General features: G+C 44.6%; 1 long non-coding RNA gene across 2 annotated transcripts; it reads left to right on the top strand.

Moving 5' to 3' along the window:
• Positions 1–8,822, top strand: LOC115251554 (uncharacterized). Of its 2 annotated transcripts, none has more exons than XR_003890098.1 (3): positions 1–476; positions 5,915–6,008; positions 8,265–8,822. It is a non-coding gene; the product is annotated as an uncharacterized lncRNA (long non-coding RNA). The 2 variants fall into 2 exon arrangements; XR_003890099.1 differs by lacking the exons at positions 5,915–6,008; positions 8,265–8,822 and adding exons at positions 1,510–1,593; positions 1,744–2,069.

The raw sequence follows: 8,822 nt of genomic DNA on the forward strand, positions 1-8,822 counted from the left end.
CTTATTTCTGTCGATGGACATTTTTACAGTTTTTTCTTTGTTATCCCGACAAACCTTTGTTGCTTTTTGGGACGAATCGAGATTAAAAGATAAAGAAAAAAAAAAGAGACACACAAAGTTGGAGAGTTTTGCTCTCTTTTGGTCACTAAGAAGAGGTCAATGCTGTTTTGGTGACTCAGCTCATAAAATAGGAGGAATCACTGACCACAGGTCAGGGTAGCTGCTCCAGGTCAGAGTTGAGCCTTTAGGAGAGAAAAGGTGAAGATGAAGGATGACTGAATGGAAATCCACCCTGTCCTCCTGTCTGTCCGTCCATCTGTCTGTCCGTCTGTCCCTGTGGTTGAACCGTTGTGCTTGTCTTTTGGCACGTCACCACTGTGACCACTGTGAGCTGGACCTCAGGAGTTGTGCTTTTCTACTGGGTTTTTTATACCATTTTTACTGCAGCTGACAGGAAACGCTCCACTTTTGTTTTTGTAAGTAAAAGCCGACCGACAGAGAGAGCGAGCGAATGAGCGAGCGGGAGGAGGACAAATTAATTAAACTCAGATTTGGCGGCGCTTTATGGGCACCCCTCTGCATGTAGGTGTGTCAAAGAGGGCCAAAGCGTTAATGTGAGCTGGATACTGGGCCCAGGCACCGGTCCAGAATAACGATGAGTCCAACATGCAGACCAAACTTTGCTGCCAGCACATGACATAGTTGGAGGTCTACTTAATCTTTGACAATTTATTTATTCAGAAGTATCTGAGGATTAAAGAATATTATGTGTTGTCATCAACCTTGGCTGTGAATCCAGAGATACAAGGTGATTGATGCTTTACTGAGCTTTATTTAACAGATCAGACTGTGGATTAGAAGATTTTCTGTGGATTGTACGTGCTTGTTGTTGTAAGACGGAACCAGACCAAACCAGTCAAGACAGCAAACACGTTGGATGGAGCCCCGCAGTCTTTGTACATGTTTTTGTGGGTTTTTTTTTGTTATTCTCTGTGTGACCTGTGCAGGGAGATTAGTCTTTACATATCTAAAGGGAAGTGTTTTTATGCGTGCATCTGTGTCCTTGTATTTGTTGCATATTGAATACCAAAAATCATCATTTTACCATCAAAGTGAGGACATTTTTTTCCATTTTGACTGTTCACACAAAGGACTGTTTGATGGTTGAGACATGGTTTTAAGAGTGTGGTTAGAATTGGGTTTAGGTTCGGGTCAGGGTCGGGGTGAGGGTTTTAGTTGGGATTAGGATGGGAAGCTGGTGATGCATTCTGTGTCTGAAAGTCTCCACAAAGGTAGAAAAATGAGGATGTGTGTGTTTGCGCCTCACTCTGTGTTTTGACATGATAGTAATTATTATTCTGCAGGAGTCACACTGGGGCCACGTTTTTGCACGCTTGGTGTATATTTATATGTCTGCATTTTAAGAGTTTGTGTTTTCTTTTCATATGTGAATGCACGTGTATGTGTGTATGTATGTGCATGTCTGTGCGTGTGCATGTGTGTTCCCAGAACAGGGTCTTTTAGTGCCTTGAGGATTAGTGATCAGCTCTGAGACAGAACACTGGACTCATTTATAGTGAACAAGGGCTGCAGGTGAGGTGTGAGTTCACATACTAAGACCTGCTGATCCCAACGCAGCGCTGCAAACACACGCGTCACACACGCGTTACACACTGCCTGTCTCTCAACAAAGAAACGAGATTTCTTATTAAAAGCGTTTTCCTCCCTTGTTTTATTTTACAGGCTATTTCCTTTCTCAGCTTGCTGTCGCAGCTGCAGCCACGGGGCTTGAGAGGCACAGATCTGCTCTGGCTTCGTCCCTCAAAACACCGGCCGGGTTTTCTCCCAGTCTGAGAAGCCAGAAGATTATCAGATCAATGTCGCAGCTTTTCTCTGCTGGAGTGCAGATCTTATCAGCATGTCCTTTCACGGCGACAGACTGAAGGCTGGTTGGACTCTGCAAAGGTTGACGGACAGGCGGTTACGAAACCACATAGCTCTTTTACACGTCCTCCCCTTGGCAGTTGTCATAGCAACATAGAAGAAGAGCAGCAACCGCCACCCTCGGACCCTGGCTGGCCATCATGGGTGTGTGTGTCAGAGGGTCCGGTCCCCCCGTAGCTGATAAAACGGATCAAATCTCAATCTGCGTTATTCATTTAATCAATGTTTCATGCGCGTGATTATTATGACTCTACTTACTTTTTCATACTTTAATCTCCAAAAATGTAAATGAATATCATTCTTTGCGAACGCTCGGAGCTGCCACAAAAGTGGAGCCTCGTTTGAAAACATCTGAAGCCAGGCAGGGCTGGGGATATTTTCAAGGATTTTTAAGGGTCTCCCTTCTGCTTGCTTGTAGGACTGGGCAGGATTACTGAAGTCTAAACATGCTCTCGCCATGGGGAGTTTTCTCTTGGCTCCTCAAAGGTCACTCTTTGTGAACAGATTGGAGGGAAACGTGCACTTTATCAGCAGGCAGTAGACTGAGTCAGTGGACGTGCAGCTTTGATGATCTCATAAAAACCAAGAGCGAAATCTGGTGAACATTACTTAGATGTATTAGCTTTAATTAATCTCTTTGGTTCACATCATAGATTTGGCAAATACACCTTTAACCCGCAGCGACCTGCAGATAAAAAAGGTGATGATAACATCTTTGCAGTTTGTCTCATACATTTAATAATTTGATGATTTGGTGCAGGGAATTGTTTAAAAGTCAGTCCCTCCCCCCCGATAATAAAATCTTTCTTCACACTCTGCTTCACTCAACAGCAGATTCATTATATTTTGTTTCAAAAATCGACATATGACCAAGCGGCACCTTCACAGAGACGATCTCCAGGGAATCTTTCCATATTTGCTGTTTGGGGCAGGCCTCCTCGCTGTTGACACATCGGCAGGCCGAGCGTGCAGCAGCAGCTTGACAGAGTCCTTGTATGTGCACACGTCCTCATTTGCGTATATGTGCGGACACGTGAACACGTGTGTGTATTTTATGGATGTTTCTGGTTTAACTCTGCCTTTCATTTAGTGTTTGTTTTTCTCTTATTGTACCAGCACATAACTGAACACATGTGTTAAATTCTAAAGGGCAGAAGATCAGGCTCAGCACACCCCCAGCCTCTAAAATATCCGGCTACACACATCAGGTGGTTGCATTAAAACTGAAACTGCACCTGGTTATTATTATTACTCTGGTATTAAGAGGGCGTATTTTGTAAATAGAAATGACTTTTATTTTGCATGACCAGGTCAGATGTTGAACCATAAGAGATCATGTGAGATCAAGTCCTGCTGTGCAACAAGGTGAAATAACAACAAGGGCCTTTGGAACAGGAACCATCTGAGCCGTTCCCGATGTCCAGTCTCCTGATTTTCTTTGACATTTTTGTCACGAGGACAAGGATTTTATTCTTTTTGACATGGTATTGTGTTTCTTCACTTCTGTTTCAAAACATTGCTGAAGTATCTGCATCTGGTACAGAAGCGCGACTGTTTGGAACTTTAGGGGGAACAATCCTACAGTAGAATCCAACACGAATTCTCAGATCGTCCAACTTGATTAAAAACACCAAAGCAAAGAGCTTGTGTGGCCGAGGACGAGGACGAGACAGCAAATCAGCAGAATGATGGTGTCGGGTTATAATGGATGCATGTGCTTCTCTGGGATGTCATGAGGCCCATCTGCACTCAATGTGAAGCATGAATGAAACAGTCGATGCTAATTGTAAGCAGGCCAAGCCCGACCAGCCACACCTTTTTTATTTGTTTGGTGGCTAAAATGCCACCAAACCGTATCTCATGGCAGAGATATTGTAGCAACATGGAGAACATTTTACATTAAAGTTGATTGAAAATTAAAAAATAATGGAGAGGGGTTAATCTGGAGGTGACATTTTGCTGTAGATCTCCTCTGATTTTCTTCCTAATCTCTTAATCTATTTTAACCTTTTCCTTCCCCTTTTTCCATCCCCGACTTGACGAGTCTCAAATCCTCTTCCAAGGTTGCAAACAGAGGAATTGGGATGGGAGGATGAAAGAGAGATGTTCTATTTCTTTTGGATCCAACACACTCACACGCAGAGACACGCACGTGCACGCTCAGAAATGAAGCCAGAAGTCATGAACAAAGCATCAGATGTGATTACTGCTGGATGAAGATAATCCCATTCATTTGTGCATACATGCTCCCACGTATACGCCTGTTTTTAAGTGCTCGTGCTGGTCCAAATCCTGCAGAAGATACGGCACTAATCCCTCAGAAGAATTTTTCTGACCTTTCTTTCCTCTCTTCAAGCTCCACAACCTTCCGAACTCTCTGTCATGCTCCTGCTCTCCGCTAAACCTTTTTCCGTGCCCTCCTCCCTGTTCTTGGTCGTCCTCCTGTAGATCGCTCTAATCCACTTCCCTGTCAATGACTCGCCAGCATCAAGTGAACAAACCTGAATGATTGCTGCTGGCTGCAGAAATCCCCTCTCAGTCACATTCAGTGGTTTGAAACTGCACATTACCTTATTCAGAGCAGAGCAGAGCAACAGGAGCCGTCAGAGGAGACTCAACTCTCATCAATATCTTTTACCTTCTTTAGCAGCCAGATGTCTGAATTTTGAATTGTTTTTGACCTTTGCGACCTTCGACATTGCTTTTGTTCAGCCTTCTTCATGCTCATCTATCCTTTCTGATGTCTGCTCCCACAAATACGCCTTGATTTTCCCTGAATGATATTCGATAGCAGCGTTATTACTGTTCACTTCCGTGTTTGAAGCGGTTTGAGCGCCTCGGATTTGCTGGTTGTCATTTGATAAAGAATTTATTCCTGCCTTCAGCTGTGAAATGGATCCTGATAGTTATTTATCATGAAAAAATGTGCGTCGGCCTGCAAATAGCAAGAGCCATTTGAAATGGATGATTTGGTTTAATGTGATTTGCAGTAAAGCTTCCACAGCTCGTTAATGTCTACTGTATGTTTGCGTTATGGCTCGGTTTGGTACCCGCAGCCATGCAGGAACTGCGCAGCATGAATGGCTGCGTGTGGATTGCACCAATCACCACACTACGATGCTCAAACACTCCTCACTTCAGCGCAGCTGCTCAAAGATTACAGAATGTGCCCAGCACCAAAACACACACACAAACGAGCCCCCAGCCAACACACACATACACACACCTACCGCCCACTGACATTTGGCACACACTAACTTCACACTCTGCCTACAAATACCGTCGGAAGAGCGGAGCCTTTTTTCCTGCAGCTTGCAGGAAAGAACTAAGGAGAGCGAGTTAGTACCGATCAAAGGCTGAAGGAAGAGGCCACACACAAAGACACACAAATGCAAATTTAGTCACAATTGTTCGCTCTCTCGTCTTCTTTAGATGTAATGTTTTTATTCCTGCTGTCAGACTTCCTACAAAACTACTGTCGCACTGAGAAATTAGGTTGACTGGGAGAGGCTGTGGGGCAAACGGATGAAACTAGGAGCGCACTTTGTGTGTTGAAAGCTCTCCAAAATCCTTCCTAAGGTTTGCCACCCATCCTGAAATGCAATAATTACACACAGCTCGAGGCACCACGACGAGAAAACAGTCGAGTATAAAAACTAGGACATCTGTCCAATGGCATCAGTGACAGGTTTCCTCTCTCAGTCACACTGTGCTCCTGTTGAAATGGCACTAAATCGGCGCTGTTTTGGGCTGTTGCTTATATAAATGCTGCAGTCGCCATCAGTTGCACACGCACCTCTGCTGGATAAAGCCTCAGTATCATCAACAGAAGAATTCCAACATCCTGGAAACAATTCCTTCATTTTCCTTTGATCAGAAGTCTCCATTTGGTGTGTTTGGGTGCCAACATGTGTGAGCCTCGAGCTCTGTCTCCACCTTGTTTGAACGTTATTTGGTATTTGTTTTTAAGATGGGCGTGTGTTTGTGCTGGAGTCCATCCCAGCGATCACTGGGCTGGAACTACGACCTGCTGGAACTACAACACGCCACTACTCTACCGAATGGTAACCACTATTCAGTTACACTCTCATCCTTCAGTTACCTTCTATTAACTGCTGCTTGAGCCTAATCAGGGTCAGGGGAGGTGCTGGAGACCAGAAGTCCCTGGGTGAGAGGCAGGAATACACCCTGAACCCCAGTCCACAGCAGGAAACACAGAATGCACCGTTAGGGGTGATTCAGGGTCTCCAGTCTGTATGCTGTGGGAGTGTGGGATGAAATCAGAGCGTCTTGGGAAAACAGGCACAGAAAAGCCCAAAATGATTTGATATTGACGAGTTCAGTTTTTCCTAGTACGTGGTGGAAATCCACTGTCTATCCAGGCAATTTAGTGCATCAGATTGCAGCCAGTCTGGTAGTTTCTGATTTATTTGTCTGAAACTCTCAATGGACAGTAAATCTCAGCAGACAAAATCTGTGGATCATTAAACTCTACCCTTAATATTCATCTTCGGGAGACCGCGAACGCATCGGGGGGGCTGTGGCTCCCCACCAAGTATTTATCAAGAGTCTTCGCTCCGGTCACATTCATAAAGAAACGCAGCAAAACCCCAGAATTAAACCATTCGTTGATGTTTTGATACTCTGGCCATTTCTCAGAACAGTAGAAAAACGTGGTTTCACTTATCGTCATGATCATCAACACTTTGGAAATGCATCTCCTTTCCCTTTTTGATTTATTTATTTTTTGGATGCAACAATTAAAAGCATGACAGCTAAAGAGCCGATCAGCTACATGTGTGCTAAGTAAACGCCATCAGAAAACCAGCTGCACTTCTAATTGCAACCTCTTTGTAATTTATGGTGTTTCATTCCACCAGTGGGATTCTTTTGGGAGTTGTTATTTATATGTGCAGAGCACATTCTATGTCAGGTACTGTCGTTTTGTTCGATTTAGCTTCTGGTTTTGTCCTCGTCTCCCCAAAGGGAAGGTTGTCTTGTTACTGTCTTGGATATTTAAGAGCGTGTTTAAGCGTGTTAATGAGGCAGCCTTCCTGTGTTGTTGGCTCCGCCGATAAGCTAAGCTATAGGTTAACTGCTTTTACTGTGGTTTTACCATAGTGTTTAGTTTTGTGTGTCTGCCCAAGTGTTTGTGTGTATGTGTGCGCACATTTGTATGTCTGGAGCCAAGGAGAGCCTCCCCGAGGCGTCAGACTCCTCATTAACCTCCTCTTCATCTTTCCATTCCTCTCTTTCCTCCTGCTGAATCCAACATTCCTCTGTCACTCCACCCCTCCATCTGCTAACATTCACATCAAAAATATCCTCGACAGCGACTTACTGACTTCGCGGAAGCCTTCTGTGCTTCACGAGATGAATTTTTATCTTTTCCTTTCTCGACCTAATTACCTTAACTGGACAATTGGAGGCGGTAGCCGCAGGCTCCTGTGCAGCCTCTAAGGTGCAACCTTGATCTGATGACACGAGAATGTATTCAATTTAAAATTATGGTCTTTCACACATGCAGACAGTTCCACATTTAGAAAAAAAAATCCATTAATTGCGCCTATATGACCAAACTTATAAGGATATAAACAAGATAATTCTGCAGCGGAGCTCTGGCTACGTTATGAGAGAACATCATCCCCTGAGGCAGGTAAACATCTAGGGATCTGGCCAGGACTCACTTCTACACGTGAACCTCATTTTGCATGGATGGATCTAGTTTGGCCCCTTGAAATTAGACGTGAGAGATGGCAGGTTCCAAACGCCTCTTTCTGTGTGCAAAACCCAGCGAAGGTGACTGTCCTTTCTGGTTTACTGTACCATAAAAGTGCAACACCTGGTCAGCCAAATAGGGTCAAGAATGTTTTCAATAGAGCAGAAGTGTAAAAAAGCAAATGCATGCTGTGAGAAGTAAGCTGCTCAGTTGCCTCCAGCGAGACGTGCGATAAATCAGATCAGTGATTTTACACGAATTACTGCAGCTCGTGAACGAGTCTCCATTGTGGGATTCACTAGCGCTTTTTTCCTCAACATGAAAGGTGTTCGCATGAAATATTTCAGGGGGAGTTTGAATAAACAAGAAGGAGGAACAGAATTTTGACCCGGTTTCACTTCATCACTTGTCCTCCTCAGAACCCCCCCTCCAGTGAGCAGGAGCGGGGGGAGTGGCGTCGCCGGTGTGGAGCCAACTGAAGCTTGCTGCCTCTTTATTGCCATAACTCTGTCCTTCTGTCGCTCGCATGCTTCATTTGTCATCTTGTCCTCTCTCTTTCTGCCCATTTCACCCCCAATCTCTCCCTTCCTGTAACTGTCAGAGGGGAATGACGACCATCTGCAGCAGCCCTGCCCGCTGACATCTGGACACTTAACAGGGTAAAGAGTGGAGTCAAGACTAAGAAGAGCCAAGCCGCTGAGAATGGAGGCAGAAACACATCACCAATCCGAAAATACACGACTCTCCTCAGCACAGGGAATAAAGTGACACTGAGCGGCCTTAATGAGGCCTCTGCTGACCTCAGGATCTCCCTCTCAGACCTCCTACATCTGACAAAGGTCTCGCAGCATCAGTGTATGAAAAATATTGAATGTCAGATTGTATTCTGCACACAGGTGCACGCCTGAATAAAGGTTATTCTATGTAATAACGGTTATCATCTTAATCACATTACTGCGTGTTTTCAGGACACTCCTGTTTTCATTTCCCACAGCTGCTCTGCTGGCAGCCTGAAGAGTGGGAAGTGTCCATTGTTGTGGACAAACACATGCATTTTATTACCTTAATGTGAAAGAGCTGTTATTTGATGGTTGATTAGTCCCAGCCTTCACACACAGGCTCAAATGCATCATTGTGTAATAAAACACGACTGCATTGA

Source organism: Takifugu rubripes, chromosome 1 (assembly GCF_901000725.2).
Source record: "Takifugu rubripes chromosome 1, fTakRub1.2, whole genome shotgun sequence".
In the NCBI taxonomy this organism is placed as follows: Eukaryota; Metazoa; Chordata; class Actinopteri; order Tetraodontiformes; family Tetraodontidae; genus Takifugu; species Takifugu rubripes.